The 21326-nt window shown below is 42.1% G+C and overlaps 2 non-coding genes across 2 annotated transcripts; both read right to left on the bottom strand.

Moving 5' to 3' along the window:
* Nucleotides 1-20596: 20596 nt before the first annotated feature.
* Nucleotides 20597-20679, bottom strand: trnal-uaa (transfer RNA leucine (anticodon UAA)). Its single transcript has one exon. It is a non-coding gene; the product is annotated as a tRNA-Leu (tRNA).
* A 103-nt stretch (nt 20680-20782) lies between these two features.
* On the bottom strand, nt 20783-20865 carry trnal-uaa (transfer RNA leucine (anticodon UAA)). Its single transcript has one exon. It is a non-coding gene; the product is annotated as a tRNA-Leu (tRNA).
* Between the last annotated feature and the right edge of the window lie 461 nt (nt 20866-21326).

The raw sequence follows: 21326 nt of genomic DNA, 5'->3' as shown, positions 1-21326 counted from the left end.
CCATGCGCCTGCTGCCGGTGTGCCACGCTCTCCTCGGAACTCGACTCTGAAACCAGTGTTGGAGCGGTGTCATGTGCATCAACTCGAGGGGTATTAGCCCGCGAGGACGCCATGTGTCCCAGGAGCCTCTGAATTGTTTCAGGGGGACCGCTGTCTGCCTAAAATGTTCATTTCAGAAAGTTCAACACTGGTTGGGCACAACTGCGGACAGGTGTGCCGACATGGTGACAGAGCTGAGTTCCATACCGAGAAAGAGGATGCTCTGCACTGGGGAGAGCTTGCCCCTCTCTTGGTTGACCTGGAGTCCCAATCGACCTAGGTGCCGGAGCACCAGGTCCCTTTGTGTACATAACAGATCTCGCGAGTGTGCCAAGATAGGCCAGTCGCTGAGATAGTTTAGTACCCGCTCGCCTTCCTCCTCTCAGGGAGAAAGGGCGGTCAGGGACAGACCGAAAGGGAGGACTCTGTACTGATATGCCCGCCTCTCGCACGCGAACCGTGGGAACGGTCGGTGTCGAGGAGGATCGAGACATGAAAGTAAGCGTCCTTCAGGTCGATTGCCACGAACCAATCCTGACACCTCATAGATGTCAGGACGCGCCTCTGTGTGAGCACCCTGAATGGCAGCTTGTAAAGGTGCTCTGTTCAGGGTACGCAGCCTTTGGGGGCAACCCGCCGTCTTTCTTGGGAACGATGAAGTGCGGGTGGTGACCCACTGAACATCTTGGTTTTGAGGGACGAACTCGATGCCTGTTTTGCCAGAAGGGTGGTGACCTCTACCCGAAGTACGGAGGCGTCCCTGCCTCTGACAGAGGGAGAGATGATGCCCCGAAACTTGGGTGAGTCTCTGGCGAACTGGATCGAGTAACCAAGACGGACCGCCCTCATTAGCCAGCGAGACAGTGTGGGCAGCTCTCGAGCTCCCAGGGACTGTGACAGGGTGACCAAGGGGACGGTCTGCTTCATCATTCCCACGGGGGGTGGTTCGTCGGCTGGCGGAGCTAACCATGTCGCGGGGAGTCCCCGGAGGGAAGGTTTTTGCTCCGCCTGCTTACCTGCCTGGCGGGACAACGGCACGCACTGTCGGTTTGAGAGTGGTGACGGCTGTCGTATATGTGTACGACCTCACGCCTCGCCAGGGTGTGAGGTCGGTTCGCCGAGCACAGTCCAGTGGAGTGTGCGATCGGCTGCAAGTAAACCCGGGGAGAACAGAAAACTCAGTGAGTAAGTGGGCGCCAAGCCCTAACAAGGGCCCGGCTTTGGTGACGAGGCAGGAGTCGTCCCGTACCGACCGATCAGAGCCGTGGCTGTGAAGGTTCGGGCCCGATGTTGTTCTCCCTGGGGTCTTCCCGTCAGTGTCCCTTCTCGCGAGGAGGTTGCTGACGGGGTGGAGGTTTCCCCCTCGACCTCTGCTTCCGGGGTGCCGCCTGTGGGGGCACAGGAACCGGAGCCGATGTCGAAAGGGTCCTGGGTTGCAGGGAAGCAGACGTCACGTGAGATCTCGGAGGCCTGTAGGCGGCCGAGTCGCGGCGTGAAAAAAATGTGGTTAATTGCCACTGTCTGCTTCGCCGTCAAAAAACTGCTGAGCGCAGTCCTCGACGGTGTTACCAACAACCCACCCTGCGAGATGAGTGCATCAAGAAAGCGGACTTCCTTGCTGTCACTCTTCTGCACAAGGTATAGCCGGGGGTGTCTCTCCTGGACCACTACCGTGGACATCGTCCGACCCAGGGCCCGTGCCGCCGCCTTAGTCGCCCGTAGAGCGCTGTCAGCGGCGGCACGGAGATCCTGCATTATACCCGGGTCGGCCTTACCCTCGTGGAGCCCTCTCAACGCCCTGGCCTGGCGGACCTGCAGGATGGCCAAGGCATAGAGAGAGGAGGCAGCCTGGCCCGCAACATCGCAAGCCTTCGACACCAGTGATGCCAAAGTCTTACGTGCTTTGGACGGTAGGAGTGGTCGATCCCCCCCCAGGTGGTAGCCGTCCGCGGCACAGGTGCACCGCAGGCGGACGTTCCACCCGGGGGATCTCGACGCAGTCCTTGGCTGCCTCACCATCGAGGGAAGTAAGGGAGCCGGAGCTGGTTTCACTGGAACGGTCCGTGAGAGGAGCGTTCCAAGTTTTACACAGCTCCTCATGCACCTCCGGGAAAAACATGGCACCCGGGGTGGGCGCGGTTTGCACCGCGCACCGACCCCGGGAACCACGCATCCCCGGGTTAGCACGGATGACATCACTTCTGCTTCCTCCTGAACTCGACCGCTGGGGGTGGAGTTTGGATTCGGCAGAGTCGGATGCCAGTCTCCCTCCGATGCTGCGAGCGACATCTCATCTACGTCACACATCGTTTCCGAGTGTGTGCGTGAGGATCCGGACGGTATGCCACCGCCGGTTGGGGAACGTTCAGAAGAGCGAATCGGGGTGCGATCGGCCCGTGAGCACTTGGCTGGCGGGTTTACGTTCGCAGAGTTCCCCGTATCACTAACGCTGCTAACGTGGGTGGTCATCGGGGCCGTAGCCACAGATGTCACAGCCCGGGTAGCAGACGAAATGGTGGCTGGTTCCCGTAGGAAGACAGCCACCCGTGACCGCAACTTCTGAATGACAATCTGCCCGCAGTGCAGGCAGATGTGTCAACGAACGCTGCTTCAGTGTGCTGGACGCCCAGACACCTAATGCAGCGATCGTGTCCATCCCCCTCCTCGATGAGGGTGCCGCACCCAAGAGAACAGCGGGACATGCCGCGCTGGAGAATGCTCAGTCAGTCCTGAAAAGGACTTTTAGAAAAAATCTCTAACACCTCCGGAACCGCCGAGACGCCCAGGGGAAGGTCGCTGCAGAAAGGGACGATCCGCTGTAACACGTCGTAGCACCAGCGTGTAGTTGTAGAGGATTGAATCCTGAGTTGTACTCATGAGCGATGGCTCTGAAGAACAAAAGGTAAGTGAATGCTGCACGCCGGCCTCCTTTTATACCGGATTTCCGGGGGCGGAGCCCGGCATGCAAATTGCATTCGCCAAATTTCATTGGCCTTTTCTATAGTAGTCAGAGTTGATTGGTTCTCAAGGGCGAACCCCATCTGTCGTTCTCGACACAACGTCGAGAGACCGACAGAAAGGGAAATAATGTTTATATTGCGAGTATAACTTAGAGTGAAGCTGACAATTTTTTCATGTGCTTCAAAATAATTTCATGCATTTTTTATGCATGAACAAATCAGTAAATATTTCCTTTAAAGCATTTTAAAGTATTCACTTTAGTGTGAATATGCACTTTTGGTGAGGGATTGGGGCATGTTTTATAAATTTTATTTAGTTATTTTGTTTAAAGAACCAAATATAAAACAAGCACCATGTGTGTTTACCTCCCTAAACCTTTAGTAAAACTATGATGTACACTCGGCGGAGGGCAGATTTGGTTGCCCTGGCATCCAAGGTCAGTTTAGCCCTGTGTAACAGGCGGACGGTGGCTATGAGAGGCATGCAGTCAGTGTTGATTTAGCCTTGCTTCCAAACTCCTCTTCATGGCCCGACGACTCTCTCTCAGGCCTGTCAGAGATCACGCACAGATCAATCTTCTTTTGAAGCAGCTCATCCCAGTCGGGTCACCGAGAGGCCAAGTTGGTAAACTTAATACGTGGACAACTGGTGGAAAACCCACGCAAAACAATCTGCCCACCGCAAACCGGCGTGTTCTTCCCTTACTCATTGTCCAGAGAGAAGTTCTCAGAAGTATCTTGATTTCAGGTAATCTGATGTCAGCTGTCTGGGGAATTCGGCGATGTGGTGTGTCATGTGTGCTGCAGGCTGTGTGCCGAATATAAACGGTAAAAGATATTAACCTCTGTTAAGACTCTGGCTTTTGTGTTATTGGTTGTGCTTGATATCGATTGTTGAGAGCTTTAAAACCTTCATCAAACATCTTTATGTTTGCAAATTCATAAGAATTATATTATTTATAGGACCTTTATTTAACTTTTTATATTTGTACTATAAGGCTCTCAAATTAATCGCAATTAATCTCATCCAGACTAAAAGTTTGGGTTTACATAATATATGTCTCTGTACTGTGCATATTAATTTTGTGTTTATAAACACAAACATGTATACAAATTTGGGAAATATTTGCATATATATATTTACCATTCATTTAAATTATACTGTATACAAATATTACTTTTATGATTCTTAATTTTCATATTCTTCTTAAATATATGCAATAATGTGTTTATAAACACAAAATTAATATGCACACAACACATACATTATGTAAGCACTTTCAACTTTTATTTTATACTACATTTCTCTGTTTTGTATTTGCAGAGGCACATGAAAGCCATTGATTTTCTTTGCCTGCCAACATGCTTGGCCTCATCTGAACTTCTGACTCTGGAGTTAATGAAGACAAAACAGGGTTTTTTCTGTAGATGCCATCATGATGGCGCTTCAACAGGCACTAATACCCAAACACTGTCACATTAACCTAAATAATGCATTAGCAACAATGAAGCCTCCTCACCCCACAACCCCCTCAAGAATACACCCGTCCCACACTTTCCCCCCTCAGAGTTTTGATAGGTCCATAGATCTGCTATTTCAATTGCACTGCACTCAGCCAGGCTCCCTGGACCTCCTCTGGTTTTTCTCGGACATTATGGCTCTGTTTGTTCAACGTTGCTTAAGTGGAGCGTTCGGCACACTCAATGACCCAATTCTGAGGAGCAACGCTGGCTTTGAGAAGATGGAGATGATGTGAAAGGGGAAGAGAAAAACACTGTTTGTGAGACGTCTGGCTTCAGTTTTCCCTGCAGTGGTCTGTCCTACGCTATTGATCTTCAAACAGTCACCACGAGTCATAAACCTAAATGGGAGGAAATGGAGGGTAGATATGGAGAGATTGGAAGTGTAAATCAAAACGGGGGCCAAACCCAGCCCAAGCACAACATCTCCGCCTGACTCTAAACTCCTCGGCTCTTTTTACAGTGAGATCTGAAGATAAAAAACTTGAGGGTGAGGCAACATGGTCAGTTTGGGTTGTTAAATGGAGATCTGGATAATGTGGAAGAGTCGAAAGGCCTTGAAGTCTTTTAACTCTTTATTCCTGCAGCATTTAAGAGAAATGTGTGCTGAAATGTTAGCTCATGTCATTGGACATTTTACATTTTTCAAGATACTAATTTAAATAAATTTGTAATGTGTATATTTCATTTTACATATAAAAACATATACAAATATGTTCTCTCCCGTTTAAAAGTTTAGGGCACTTGACTAAAATGTTTTTCATGATTTTTAAAGACCTGTGGTCAAAATGTTTGAAATGAATGCAGGAAAACTTTTTTTGTTATTTTACTAATAACTTTTTCATTATTATTACAAAACATTTGACAAAACGTTACATAAAACTGTGTTATGGTATATGTTATGTTATATGTTATTTTTTACATGTTATGTTTTATGTGTTATGTTATATGTTTTTATATGTTATGTTATGTTATGTTATGTTATGTTATGTTATGTTATATGTTTTTTATATGTTATATGTTATGTCATTTCATGTCTTGTTATATGTTATATGTTATGTGTTATGTGTTATGTGTTATATGTCATGTCATGTTATATGTCATGTCATGTCATGTCATGTCATGTCATGTCATGTCTTGTTATATGTGAAGTAATTTTTAAATTGTTACAAATTGAGAGTTGAAAAGACTTGTAAGGCCAAATTGATTGTTCTGAAAATGTATGCGGCATTTAAAACATTGTACAGTTGGGAAAGGGTGCAAAGCTTAAAGATTGAAACATAAAATTACAGTTTTAGATTTCCTAACAAAATGTAAACACCAAGTGTAAACAGGCCCTGGGATAATAAACAATAAAAAGCCCATGATTCTCCGCTATCTGCAATCTTGGGAAGCAGTAGGAATCAGTGTCTACCAGCAGCGCCCCAATCCGACAGGCCATAACTCAGCGGCAACCAGATAAATGCATCTCTATTTAAATGAGTTCTTTGGCTGACCTCTAAGAAAGTGCTGCAGGGTTTCCGTGGAAGAGATCCCGTGTAATGGTCGGCGGGGGGAGAGCCGGGCAGGTGATTATTGTGAAACGCATTGTCTCTGTTATAGACCTTTTTCCCCTCTCAGCTTCTCCCCCGTGTATCGTCAGAGCTCAGCCGGCCGTCAGGGGAAGGGTCGTCTACACCCTGAAGAGAGAAACAGGGCCTTACAGAGGTCACTAGAGCCTGTGGGGAGAGGAGGGGACAGGAGTTGGTGGTCTCAACAGGACTCTTCAGTTCATTTGCATGTAATCAGAGCTGCTGAAAACAGGCTTGAGGGAGTCAAGGGACACTTTTGACCGGAGCTATATTTGATGTTGGCTTACGGGGGGGAGGTGGGGCTTTTCAATGGGTTTCAAAAAACACTTCCTTAAGGTTTTTGCATGATACAAATTGCAGAGGTTGTTGCTATGAGGCAAGTGCAACACTGGGATTCCGCACCATTATAATGTGTTGCTGTTTTTTCATGTTGGTTTTACAATCGTGTCAGAATACCTGGTTTGCCTCGCTGTAATGAATGATGTTTATGTTAGAGACAGCACCACTTAGAAACGCATTGATGAGTCTGTTGATAAGTCCAGTGAGAGTAGGTTGTCAGGCTGATCCATGACTAGTTCTGTGTTGAAGAAGAGAAAAGTTCTTTATTGCGATTAATTAAAAGGTTTTTGTGATCTAAGAAGCATGCAAAGCTTTTGTTGTATGGTTACTACAGGTAAAGTAGATGAAAAATTCACAATATTTGTATATGTAATGCTCCCCGTTTGGAATATTGGTGTGATTTGAAAAATTTAATATGTTAATTAAGTTTTAATTTCTTGATGTTTTTTATCCCTGATTTTTACTATCTATGAGAACATTACAGTTCTCCTACACATCAATGAGTTTAAATAGAAAGTAAATGGAAACTTTTGCTATAAAGTTCTCATGAGAGAACTCTCACAAATGTTACAATTAAAGTTTTAGATGGGACTTCAATAATATCATAAACTGAGCTCAGATTTCTACAATTAAGATCTCAATATGAACTCAATATTTTTTTTAAAATCTACTTTTATTTTAAAGCCTCACAAACTTTATTTTAACAATTGTTTCGCCTCTGAGTTTTAAGGTTCTATCTACATTCTCAGTGATTTTGAGATATTGAAGCTTCAAAGCTCTTGCATTCCATTTAACTTTGTACATAAAACCTTTTTGTTTTCTTAAAAAGTCCCAAAATGTAAAGAAAAAATATACACATCACGTGAATAAGATTCGACAAAAATGTCAGATAGAACCTTACAATTCCAAGGTGATGGATTGTATTGTTTGTTTCAGTTTTTTCTCCAAACCAATGTGAGGAAAAACCTCTGAGATTAAGTTGATACGTAATATATAATACGATAAAACATAACACAACTAAGAACTTCATTCAATCTTCTGAGCTATAAGAGCGTCTACTGAACAATAACAGAATTGGCAAGTACACAAGCCTCAAACTATTTTTAATCCTGTTTCATTCCAAGTGTCTCACATGTGTTTTAATATTAGTGATGCGGAAAAGCACAAAAGATGTACTTTGTGGAGCATGAAATGTGTCTTTGTGGTCTGGATGGTCAAACAGGGATAAATAAACAGAAAGATGTTATTTGAGAAAAAACATCCAACCTTTTTTGTCACCTGTTCGTGTAGACAAATTTGTCTTAATACTAAACTATTTTAATGGAAAGATGTAGAAAATGTAAAAAAAGCTCAAACTTGCTGGTGCAGCATTATTTTAATCTTGCATTTATTGGACAGGTATACTTTATAATGTTATTTGTGTCATTCAATAATTATTAGAAAACAAATGTGTAATCTTCTGCTGGTCATGTAACCTCAACAGCATCGTGCACCAAGACTGAATGTATGTATTTTATGACTTCATCTCCTGTGAGTTTATATACTTTTGATATATCTGTTTAAAGTAGTATTCATTATTGATATTTTTTAGTTTGTAGATCTTAAAGTCCAACAGAATCATTTCTAAATCTGTACATAAAATAGACTTTGTTCTCTATAGTTCTGGTTTGCAGATTAAAACATTCACAGAGAATAATACATGCATAGGAAAACAGAACCGTGGAGAAATGTGATGTCAGCATTCTAACTTTTCATTTAATACCCATAATGGATGACCTAATGGTCAGATTTCCTGAACTCTTAAAGCCGGCTAAAAAACAGCTGTAGGAAAACATTTACTCTGTCATTCAATCTTCTTTTTGTCATCGTAAATTACCTTAAATACAGTCACTGACGTGGGCCGTATTGAGCCAACAGAGGGGATGTGAGGACATCCAACGGCCATAAACCTGCCTGACTGAGTCTGAGTCGCTGTCTGTAAAACAATAAACTGATGGGAGAAAACCATTCAACAGGTAATGATTCAAATTATTCTAAAGGAACGTTAATAGCTTTTTTTATGGACTGTTGCCTTTCTGGTTCTCCTGCATAAATTCAGTAGATCTGTCTGTCTCTCAACATAAACACACACACGTGAGTCACTCCTCTCGCTCTCAGACCAAACTTTCATGATTCAAATGTATGATACTTCATGAGACAGCAGATATAATTGCTAATGTCTTTCCATCTCATTAGAAGTAATGACTGCTGTTTCCTCCGTATCAGCTACTGTGCTTCGGTGTACATCATTTATACCTTACACAATCCTTCCTGGCAGAAAAGAAGTATTGCAAAGAAAGTCTCGCTAAAATCTCAATTAAATCAGTTTTCTGAAATTTCTTAGAAAAACCTTCACTGTACGTAAAGAACAAACTCAAATGCGCAGAAAAAAGCAAAGTCATTGACCAAAAGTCTAAAATGTTATCCACATGCATTTTAATTGCTTTATGCTATTTTTTATTTACTTGTCTCGCCTGTGTCTTCTTTATTCTCCATGTGAGGTTTTGAGAGAGTTATGGGGAATGAAATGCATCCAAGAACTCCAATTCACAGCAGTAACTCTTGAGCAACATTTTCCACTCGGTAAGTAATTGTCTTTTATTTTGCTTTTCCGTTTCCTTCTTGTTATTAAAAAGCTTCACATACATGACATTAACATTTATTCATTTAGCAGACGCTTTATCCAAAGCGAGCGAGCTTTTACCATGTTGAGCCAACAGTAGTCTACAAATCAAACTAACTTCTATCTGAGCCTGTTTTTGACGTAAACAGCATTCTGAACCGTTTTCAATTGATAATGCGCTACAAGTATCCGAAATGTTTACAAACTATTGTTATCTTTGTACAATTCACCAGTGATGCTATGGGTGGGGTTGGAGGTCCCACCATTTGTGCATCTTAGAGGCCAAACATAGATCCGAAGCCTTAATCTACATTGTGACTGTATGCAAGTGGAGATAACACTCCTGGCAAATATCCACCGGTGTTTACCAAACGTTCTTAAAAGAGAAGCTTTGTCTCAGAAAAGCTTTTAAGAACACACGTCGTCCTTCTCTGGATGCAACAAATTAAGGTGAAATTCTCCTTGCATGTCAAATTTAAAACTGTCCTCATGGCCTCTGAGCGGTTGAAGAATGTATCACAATGAACAACTGTGTGCTGTGTGGCACGGCATGTATTGCAGATTTGGAGCTTCCCATTGGCTCTTAAACACTGGCAGCAGAACAGAACACAGCCACATATGGAATGTCCCATTTGTCAGAATTATTTGCAGTGCTGGGAAATAAGTTCTGCGTGTATGTTTCTAAGTGGTTGGATGGCAGTGACTCATTAGCTGTGCCATCTGTATTTATGTGTGAGAGGCTTTTATAGGCCATTCTGAACGGTGCATAACAGCTATGAATAAATATTCTTTACAGTTATATTGTTTTAAGTTCATGCAGATGCTTACAGACGTTTTTATTTGTAGTGCTCTCTCATTTGTAAGTTGCATTGGTTAAAAGATGCTAATACATATAAATGCATCCAAAGCAACTTATAGAAGATATTTTGAGGAATTTGGGAAAGCAAAACGTTTTTACTTAAATGTCAGTTGCTAACATTCATCCAAAATCTTTCTCTGTGTTCATCAGAACAAAGAAATGTGTACCTGTCCCTTTAAAGAGCATTCAAACTCATTTAAAACGGTTCAATAGGAACGGGTGATGTTACTACACTTTGTATAATTTACAACAGGATCTGCACATTTTGTCCACACTGGATGTGGCGAGAACCAATCAAGAACAAGCAGGTTGTCATTTCGCGTCACGTCCGGTGTAGACACGGTGTCAATCTCGTCAGACTCTGAGTAACGTTTACTTAATTTAATCCACAAAATAAACTTAATTCTATAAAATACGTATAATGAACAACACAAAGGCATTTCAAATGTCTCCAGCATGTTTTATAATTGAACAAAAATCAAATTTTATTAAATTAAAAATTTACCCTGTATTCACGCTGCATGCATTTCAACCTTAGATAAGATGTTATTGAAATATAAAACATTTTTACATAGTTTGTCATATTAATGAGCCCTTAGCATATTTGAACTGATATAATGTGTGAATCAAAGTGGCATGAGTGTTTAAATGTACAGATTCTAATGATCTGTTATATTATAATCAGCATAACATATTGGTTAAATCATTTATATTTTTATTTGACAGCGTTTTAACACTTATTTCCATCACGTCTATTTGACAGGGTCTGACGTCAGGCCTGTTTTGTTCAGAGTTCCAAAGCAAAGCCGTGAGGTCTATGGAGCTTCAGGTTTCCAGACTCGTGCTTCCTTTTTGTGAAAATCAGCTAGTCTAGAAAAGGGAAGTCTTAAGATTATAAACATGTGAATGTGTTGAAATAGCTGGTTTTCCATGAAGGGTTTAAAGAAGTGTGAGCCAAAACTGACATGATCTTATTTTTTCTAAATTTGTATAGCCATCCAGTTGAAACCCAAGCAAGCATGTGAACATATATAAATATGCAATCTTTGGAAAGGAAATATGCTAAAGTGAAGTGGCCAAGTGTTATGGGCCCGGAGAGAGAGTTTCAAATAATCCGTTACAACTGTAAAACACATTTTCAAGTAGCGTGTCGACATGTCGCTCATGCGGGCATTCAGACCCGACTGTACTGAGAGATGTTTCCACATTGCGTTGCCCACAACTCGAAACAATTTTTCTGCTAAACCGCATGTGCTGAAAGGTGCTCATTAGCAGGTAAAGTGAGACCAGAGAGCCTGATGCTCACATGACATTTTAAGATACGACGCTGCCCAGTTTTGACCTGCTGAAACTGATACCAGACAAGCAGCGGTGGAGAAAGTTGCCGTCCTGTTGCTATACTGAGACAACTCGATGTTTACAACACTAATGGACTGTAGACATGTGAGAAGAGTCATTCTCAGTAATAACATTTAAGAATGTTTCACCTGAATCGAGCTTGTGTTTACATGCCACCCACAAGCCGTTCACACTCTTCTGAAAGAAATCAACCGAGCATTAGATCGTCTTTCAGATGAAACGAGGCGGAGTTGTTGTTTACTCTGTACCTGGGCAAGAACTTAAGGTTTTCCCAGAAAAATCAATGTGACTCAATTTACTGTTGCACCATTTTCTGTCTTTTTTCAGGTCTGGACAAGATAGCAAAACGCAAACCTGTTTATCCATAAAAGAGGAGTGTGTTCTGTGTGTGTGTTTTAAGGTCATTTATGCTTTTTGTTTGTGTATTACAAAGTATTCAATACAGGGAACATACAGTAATGCAATATAACAAACAAAACCCTCTACTGTATTTTAACACTGATGTCAATAGATTGAAATAATGAGGCATGTAGTTTATAAAATTATTCTCTCTTTTATCATTTTGTGTTTAGTGATAATGCGAATGACTTTTATCATTCGATTTCATCTAGAAATAAATTCAAAAGCATACAGTTAATAATACAAAACAAAATTAATAAAAGAAGCTCTTTGGTTTATTCTCACTGATTTCTAGGAGTAATAATTTAGATATTAAGGAAATTTCATCTTAGATTTTTCTTCCTTATGGCTAAAATATCTTTGTGACAACTCATTAAGAGATAAATTAAAATAAATGTATTATATTTAATTATATGTATCATTTTATTAAACATATATAATAAAATAAAATATATATTTATTTTCAAAAAATATATATAAATAATGAATAAAATTGTTTGTAGATATAATTAAATATATTTGTTCTAATTCATTTTTGTTAAAAACGTGTGGTTTAAAACATGAATATGAAAAAAAAAAACTAGAGTGTCTTTAAAAATGTGTTTCTCCACCAGTTAAAGACACGAGTGCCTTCTCCTTCACGAGTGCCTTCATCCCCTTAAGACATTTTAATGTCTTATTATGTAACTGCATGTGTTAAATGTAACGTAGTAAAATACCTTAACTTAATCTCATAAAGTAATGAGTTAACTTTGGCAGCCCTCCTTTTCACGCATGTACGTCGTCTAAAGTATACCCCTTTGGAGTGATGTTTTGATTTCGGTCAGTTTCAAAGCCAAGAACGAATCACATGAAAGAAGTCGTCTTTCCTTTGATGGGCTTTAGTGACTATAGGAAGAGAATAGGAGGGGGTGAGAAAGCATGGGGTGGCAGGAAGACACTGCTGTGATGGTGGCGAGGGTGGGACACCTCAGCTGGACCCGGCTTTGAAATGGACGCCTGACCGTGGGGGGAACGGGAAAGAAAGAGTCGATTCAGGGAAATACCAACAAGTTGTCTTCACGGGAATCAGAGGAACTTGCGCTCCATTCAGCTCTAACCAAATGCATGTGCCTCTGCTTTCAACTCGCTGCGGCGCTGTTATTTGTCTATTAGCATTAGTGGATCAATGGGTGCAGTTAAATGGAGTCCCAGTTTGCTACAGCGGTTTCTGTGGGGTTTAACATTAATGAAAAGGCAACGCTGTGGCTCGAAGTGAAAATGAATTCAGAGTTAGAAAGCAGAGACGAAGCTGCTTTGAAGTGGCCTGGAAAGATTTTGGCCGGTCTTGAGAGAAGCGGTTTCTCAAATCCTGGCACCCCGCGCTTAGTTTTTACTACACTTGGCAACCTCCAGGAGATCTGGAAAAGTGAATATAGAATAATCTTTTTAGCACGGCTCCAAGTCCTTTCTTCTCCGCAGTCACGAAAAAGCCCTTTCTGTGTTTTGATCCATCTGTAATAGCGTGTTTCACACTACATATTAAAAACAGTTCCAAAGCTTTGGGGAGGAGCGTGTCCGTGTCATCCGGCCAATCACAGCGCCACGAGAATAGAAACGCCCGTTTCAACTCTCGCCAACAATTCCTCAGGCATCTCCTCTCCACCTTTACTTTCATAATTAGGTCCACGGGGGAACTTTACTCTTGAGTCCGGTCTCACGCTAAAGTCCATGCATTTTGGATTGCCGGTTAAACCTGTTTAACTTTTGCACAATTGCTTGCTTATATTACATACACACCTTAAAAAATACGACGAGCATTTTGAACATAATAAGTCTATGGCTTAATTAAAAGTAGGTTTGTCTGTCGCGTTACATGTTGACATGCGAATTACTAATGTGCAAACCAAAACCGATCCTAAAACCATGCAGAAACAATAACGTGCTGGCACTTGTTCATAGAAATGCAATCTTTCCTGTCGAAGCATCTTCTCGTGCATGTTGTTTTTTTCTCTCCAGGGTCGAATGACAGCTGACCCACAACACCAAGATGCCAGAGCACCGATGGCTGTACGCTAACCAAATCGACACGAAAAGCTACAGACAACCTGATGTGTAAAAGCAGATTCCCCGCAGCTCCGCTCCTCATCTCACCAGGTTCATCGGTGGTCAAGATCAGCGGCCCAGAATAGGAACCGCAAGCTTCAAGCGCGAATCCCTGAGGGTATCAGTTCACCCGGTGTCCAATCAAACCCATCTGAGACTCACTCTCTCTCCATCCCTCTACACCACCTGACAATGACACAGCTTTAGAGTAGCAACCATAGCAACTTTTACATTACTGCAGTAAACTCATTTTTCACCTGAAATCTGATTTGTGGCTGCATGTATTTGTTGCATTTACTGTAGAAGTGTTTTGCACATTTAAGGTTTTGTGAATGGTGTCACACAAACAGAACATCACCCCCCCGTCTAGTGATTTCCCAGGGGTGATTCAGAGGTCACAGAAAGGCCATTTCTTGCTGACCTATTTCGACTTCTCGAAACCTGTTCACTATGCTCATTTGAAGACAATGTGAAATCGATTCTGTTTAACTTCTTCATAAACGGTCCTGATCTTTTTAAAATGTGTATGTTATGGTAAACAAAATGTTTTTGTTTGTATCTGTTACATAACCAAGGTGGAGGTGGAAACTAACTAAAATATTTAACTCATTTTTTTATGCTTGTTTTGCTAAACTTGGAGCCGAGATTCTTTGAGATGTTGTGATTGGCTGTCAGGACATTGCTTGTGCGCTCTAGTGTTTTAAGCACAGTGCTGTATGGTTGCTAGGGTGTTTTGAGTGGTTGCTACTTGCTAGGTATTCGTAGTTGGTTTCTATGGTCATCGGATGGTTCTGTGCAAATTAATATTTGAACTATTTTTTATATCTGGCCAGATGACAATCACTTAATGAGACTAATTTCTCAAACAAGGCTTAAGCTAGTCCAGACTAAAATGCAAATTTGAGCTGTCTTAACTGAACATAAATTGCAGTGACGGATGCTAAAACATGTCAGTGCTATTCTTTTCCCTTTAGTGTCACACTAGCATAGTTTTTACTAAGGCATTTTTATAAAAGCTACTTAAATGTCCTAATTTAACTAAGGCCTAGTCCTGGCTTAAGCTAAACCCTGTCTGTGAAACCGATCCTAAGTCTTTTTAAAAACAAATTCCTGCAGATAAACAGACTTTTTGTATGTCGTAAACATAATCTTGACTGTCTAAGAAAATCTTCCGTGAACTCAGTTCCCCCCTGGCCGGTCAGAAAGGAGCCGCCCAATTAGAAGGTACCGCTAAATAAGAATGGAGCTGGTTCTCATTGTAAGAGCCCAGATGGTAATACAGGCTTACCTGTTTCCACAGGCCCCCTGAGATGAGCCGGGGAACGAAGAGAGCGGCTCACAGCCAATTTATCCTCCCTCGTCAGGCTACATGTGCTGCTGCCGAAATGCACCCTGAAACTTTCCTGTTACCTCTACTGGAAGATAATTAGGAACGTCTGGATTTGGCAGCCGGGGCGAGCCGCGACACGCCGCCGATGCGTGGAATAGGGCTATCGGTTACATTAACCCGATTAAAATATGAGTCACTGACATCATCTCATTTGCTTGTTTATAACGTGTCGAGAGCTGTTGAGAGATGGAACATGTACTGTCGCCCGAGACTACAAATAATCAATCAACGATGTGATGGTCCACTGCTCGGGTGGAAGTAAGCACAGGTGAATAAGATTCATGAGCGTGAGCATTTGTGATGTAAAGGAAACCTTTTGTGAATGTGATTTTGTCGTCCTTAAATGTGTGTATGTTTAAGATCAAGCTGTACAATATGACAATAAAAATTACACCGTGTACATTTTGAGACTCGAGGTTATCTTCTTCTAAAGAAATAGCGATCGAAAACATCTGATTGGGCTATATTTCATTGCCGTGGCCCTGGCCAACTTTGCCACATCTGTGACATCGAGCGACGTCCTCCGCCAGCTGTGTTTAAACGAGCACAAGCTGTCACCGATCGCTCTAGGTCCCGGCGTGTTTCAGAGGTAAGGTGACCTGTCATGTTATTATCTCGTCAACCAAAAAGGACAAAAGCCCTCCGTGTGGTTGCAGTCATCCATGCTTACTATGGTTGCCTTGGAAACCAGCTTCTCAGCAGGAATTTTGGAAGTAACTATGCACCCCTCTCCAAAAATGGGTATTGAGCCCCATTGAGAATGTGACGGTTCAGAGAACTGCACGGGTCAACACAAAGTGAGCTTTTAGTTTAGCATCTTTGCTTTCGAGCTGACGGTGCGGGGCTTTTTTGTGTGGTAAAGCCTCGGTCTGTTGAGCAAATGAAAAGGCCGGCCGATGGGTTGCCTGGGAGGGGGAAACAGTTTCTAATTTGTGTCGTGCACCAAGGTTGTTCTACCCTACGGGCGGCCATTGCGTGCTGCTAGTCAAGCGTGGATTCTACAGGCTAGAAGGACTTCTATGAAGATTATTAGACTAATTCAAGTGATTTAGCAGACTCCCCCTGTTTTGGGTTTTGGGAGAAGCTAGCGCAAACCAAGCAAGGTTTCTTATTTGCACCTAATCCCTGTAATTTTAAACCCATTAATCTCATTCATATTTCAGAAGTGCTTTTGCTTCCCAGGCCGCAGGGTTCGGAGATTGAGCGGGGATATACATTTCCAAAAGCCAGCTTAAAATAAATCACCGGTTATGTTAAGAACAGAATACTAACGTGCTGCATACGGCATTGTTGACACATGAACTATTTACGACACGTTTTTTTAGCAGTTAAAATAAAATGATCAGTTAGCACTATTTATTTGTGTTTACATTTTTGCATTCGCTCATGTGTAAAAATGTCTCAATTCTGAGGTTACCGGTCTTATATTGAGCTGATAAGATTTATAGTGCTCACAATATACATACTGCTCAAGTAAAGTCACCAAAAGTATTGGTTACTCACCCTCTTGTCAATTCGACCCTGTTTGACGTTTTTTCTTCTGCAGAAGAACGTTGGTAACCGAACAATGCCGATACCCATTGACTTTGTGTCCATGTAATAAAAGTGAATGGGTAACAAATGTATACCTATTCCCTGGCTTTTGCCAAAACTGCAGAAATAGTACATAAAGTATGCTTTTCTAAACATAGCTGTCCTCTTTGGTAACTACCGAGCATGACTTTCTTTGGCCTGGGCGTGAGAAATGGAGTTTACATTAAACCAACGTCTTACCCAACCCAACACTTGATGATTAATAGTATGATCAAATTCGCACGCTGCCTTAAAATACCCACAGATGCAAGACGCGAAGCCTTCTAAATCATAAAAACAGCATTGGCCATCGGCCAGTATAAGAGATCAGATCGGTCTGTTCAAATATCAGCAACTCTAGACGTTGGGTTGGGTGGAGTAATGGGGGAAACAGAACAGCCGCGTGAAGATGGCAAGCGGCAGCATGCAGCACTGCAGGCGAGAGATGAAGACGTTGATTGCTCCAGGGAAAGGAAATGAAGTGGTCAGAGAATACACCACAAGGTAATCCTCCGTCTCTCCCAGGCCGCACTGGTTTCTGTCTCCCCGTCTGTCTCTCAGGAGAATGGGAACGGATCTGGTGTTCTCTCATTGCCAGTTGCAGAGCACTGGGCCTATGTTTCCTCAATTGCACTGATGAGACAGGCTGGCTCCTAATAAACGCAGGCCTCCTTTAAATGACGGGTTTAATTTCGCATACTCTTATGAAGGGATGTGGAAAACGCGTGGCACAGCCTGAGACAAGCATAATGGGGCTCGGGTTAGAGTCCAAAACCTATAGCTACTGCATTGCTCAACACTTAGTCAGTGACCTATCACCAACAACTGCACTGCTAGCAAAGGATTGTGCGATATCAAATCCAATTGGATTCCGATACCGTGAATCCAAACACACGTTTAACCTTTAAATCTTAAGTCTTCGAAAACCGAAAATGCTGGCTGTGTGTTTAGAGCTTCGCTTTCTTCCTAGATGAATTTCATTTCCTGTGAAGATGAAGTGTGCTGTTGAGCTGATATCTGATAAGGGGACTTGGGGGACGTGTTTGTAATTAGCTTGGGTGTAAACTCATTTCGCAGCACCTTGTGGGGAGGCAAATGTTTTCGCAATTTATCTGCATAATTGACAGAGGTGTTAATCTAGTTGGGAAAAACCTTCTGGCTAGACAAAGCAAAGAATGGAGCAACATAACATCGCTGAGGAATGTGGATGTATGATATAGCTTAGCATTCTTTTAAATAAGAAACTGCGTCAAGGCTGTGTTGTAGGTGGTTGTCTGGGTGTTGATGTGCAATTGTGTTTGTTGTAACGTATCCACTTGAATGTTGTTAAAGTTGTTAGGGCATTGCTATGTGGTTCCTATGGAAGTCATGAAGCGCACCCACCACAAGTCTCTAAAATTTTGATCATTAAAAATCACTTTGATCACTCTCAATATAACGTTCACTCTTTATGGCAAAATCTAATTCCTCGCCACCCGACGTTTGACCAAATGTAGCGCTGTCAACCAGACAGATGGCTTCTCCTGTTCTTCACTTCCACGCTCTTCCTTGATCTCTCGCTCAGGTTCGAAAGACAGACCCAAGCCTCAGACACACGCCAAATGAAGCTTTGCTGCCATAATATTTGTCTTGACACCCACAGCTTCCTGAGCTCTTTGTGAAGTAGGAGATTGGAGGTGTCACGTGTATGGTACATTAAAGACCTCTGGCTGTTTATTTGTTGTCAGATGGAAAGGCAGGGTGAGAAAAAACAGACCCATCCTGCTGTTCAGCACCACGCAACCAAAGGGAAGTCAACTTTTATTGATGATCCCCCAACGAGTGAACACTCGGGGGTCCCCAATTTACAGATATTCCTAAAGAGTCAACACGCAAGAAGGCCGTAGATCTGGGGCTCGGCGTTGGAGCAGATGTGTTTGAGGAAAACATCAAAAAAGAAGAGGAAATTGATGGAAAACGGATAACTTGTATTATTTCTACCCATTTAAAGCACAAATATGATGCTTAAAGGTGCAGTTTGTAACAAGTTTGCAGTGAAATATCCAAAACCACTAGACCAGTGTTATGTATTGTGTTTAGCTGAGTACTTAAAATATCAAAAAAAATTCCAACTAACTGTAAATCGTGAGAAAATCGCCATTGTAAAGTGTGACACGGGTCTTTGCAGTCGCCTGTCAATGGCGTCATATCCGCGTTCCCTTTTGTTACCGCCTTTACTGTGATAGAAACCACATGACAGTGGACAAATGCGGAAGTAGTGTCTAGCGTCTAGCAAGCAACTAGCTTGTTTCGAGCAGTCACTTATTTATGGACCACAATTATACGCAACATTTATTAAACCTTATTACTTTACCTCATCCAATCTCATTCCCGTCTGATTGATGGCCATCAGTGGTGGAGTTGAACACAACAGATCCCATCATTCCACGCTTCTTCACAGCGGCATTGTTGTTGTTTTGATTGTGCGACCTCTAGCGGCGGTTTTTACAAACTGTAGCTTTAAACTATTAATATATCAATGGTGTGAAAATGTGGATCTGCAATCGAAAAATGCATTCTCATCCCATTTTTTTGAATGGGTAGATAATGGGAAAATAAAATAAACTGATAATTGTATGGACACTGGTTGAACTATCCAAGAATTCTCAAGACTTTCTTTAGCAAAAACCTCCCACAAAAAGTCAATGTAAGTCAATGGGGATACAGTGTTGTTTGGTTATCAATGTTCTTCAAAATATCTTGCAGAATGTATAAACTCATACGGGTTTAAATGACATATGGAGAAATAAATTATGGTTGAATTTGTGTTTTTGGCTGAACGATCCCTTTAAGCTGTAATGACATCCCAATCAAATCTATTGCCTGTTTGTTTGTTTGTTTGTTTGTGTATAAATTTAGTATAGTTTTCAGCAGACAAGCAGCCAAATCAAATTTTGAATCTGAACTGCCCAAATTGGACAGAGCAACAATAACAACACATTTAAGAACTCATTGATGTCACATTATTAAATCAACCCTATACCAAAGGTCATCCAAATGTAAGGATTTCAAATCCACTTATTGACGAAATGTTCTTGCTGTGCCATTTATTGTTTGAAAATCCCAATCGTTGCATTTCAAAAGTGCATTATATTTTAAACTATGCAACACAAGTTGATCAAAATCAGTGTGTTCAATACATTTTTGTAGAAATGGAAAGCAACAATTATCGGTTTATTTTAATTTCCCATTATCTACCCATTAAAAAAATGGGATGAGAATGCATTTTTCGATTGCAGATCCACATTTTCAGTAACCATGGTTGCAGGCATCTTTATATTCCATGGGTGCCATAGCGACAGGAAAATCAGCAGAGAGTCTGTATGCGCTAGAAGGTGTGGATAGCATCTATATACAACCTGCCAGTCACTGCCTGCCTCGCTTCTCACTTTCCGGAACAGCGGGCGTCCCTCCTGACATGGTTTCTTATTAGCGCTCATGCAGAAGTGCTCATGTAAGGTGAGTTTCAACAAAAGAAACAAACATCTGGTTATTAGACATGCCCTCGCAAAGAACTTCAATTCATTTTTAGTCAATGTTTTTTTTACATATCATTGGGTGTTGTTCTGCATGTGGGATTTAGTGCTGCCCAATTCATTGAAACCAGGAGTGGGGTTTGAACTCATGAGGACATACCTCCATTGGATCTAAAGTCCAACACCTTAACCACTCGGCCATCCAACGCCTTAACCACTCGGCCATCCGGTCACTTATTTGGCACTCAAGCCAGCTTTGAAGTTCTGAAGCCAGTTCATTTATTTATTGCTTTCCATCATTAATGCATACGGCTTAAAACAGTCATACCAGGAGTGGGGTTTGAACCCACACGGATATTCATTCATTGGATCTTAAGTCCAACTCCTTAACCACTCAGCCATCCTGGTGTCTACAGGCGTTTATTATACATTCGTGAAACAAGTTTCATTGTTTGTTGTCAACCATATTTACACACTAAGAACTCTTTCCAAATTAAAATTCATCCAACCATACCAGGAGTGGGGTTCGAACCCACGTGGGCATGTGCCCATTGGATCTTAAGTCCAACGCCTTAACCACTCGGCCATCCTGGTCACTTTCTTTAGATCTTATTTAGCTTTTAAAAACGGATCTTCACAGGTTTGGCAGCTGCTCGGTGTGTGTTTGCGTGTGTTCTTATCTGGCCTTAACGCAGAATGAACGTGTCCCCTTAAGCACCTTGCCTACTTGTGACATGAAGGCGCTCGCCTTTGATCGCCTTCTGCACGGCTCGCCAAGCAAACGCTTTAATTAGTACTTTATTGACTAATGCTTTTCTGCAGACCTTGTGTCACTGGCTTTACCCACCACCAGCCTATTCTTCGCGGATTAACCTCTTTCTGTGCGCAGTTTAACCGGCCATTGTCCGGCAGTAATGTGAACTACTCTTGTAGGAGGTTTTGACACAAAAGACCCTTCAGTGCGCACGGAAACCTCAAAGAGCCATCATCCCTCCATCTCCAGCTCTTCAAAGACTCCTTCATCATTCAGAATCCCTCTCTGTTCCTCCACGGCC

This window comes from Triplophysa dalaica, chromosome 15, assembly GCF_015846415.1.
Source record: "Triplophysa dalaica isolate WHDGS20190420 chromosome 15, ASM1584641v1, whole genome shotgun sequence".
Taxonomy (NCBI): domain Eukaryota; kingdom Metazoa; phylum Chordata; class Actinopteri; order Cypriniformes; family Nemacheilidae; genus Triplophysa; species Triplophysa dalaica.
Note: the sequence above shows the minus strand (reverse complement) of the source record. Positions and strands in the feature narration are given on the sequence as shown.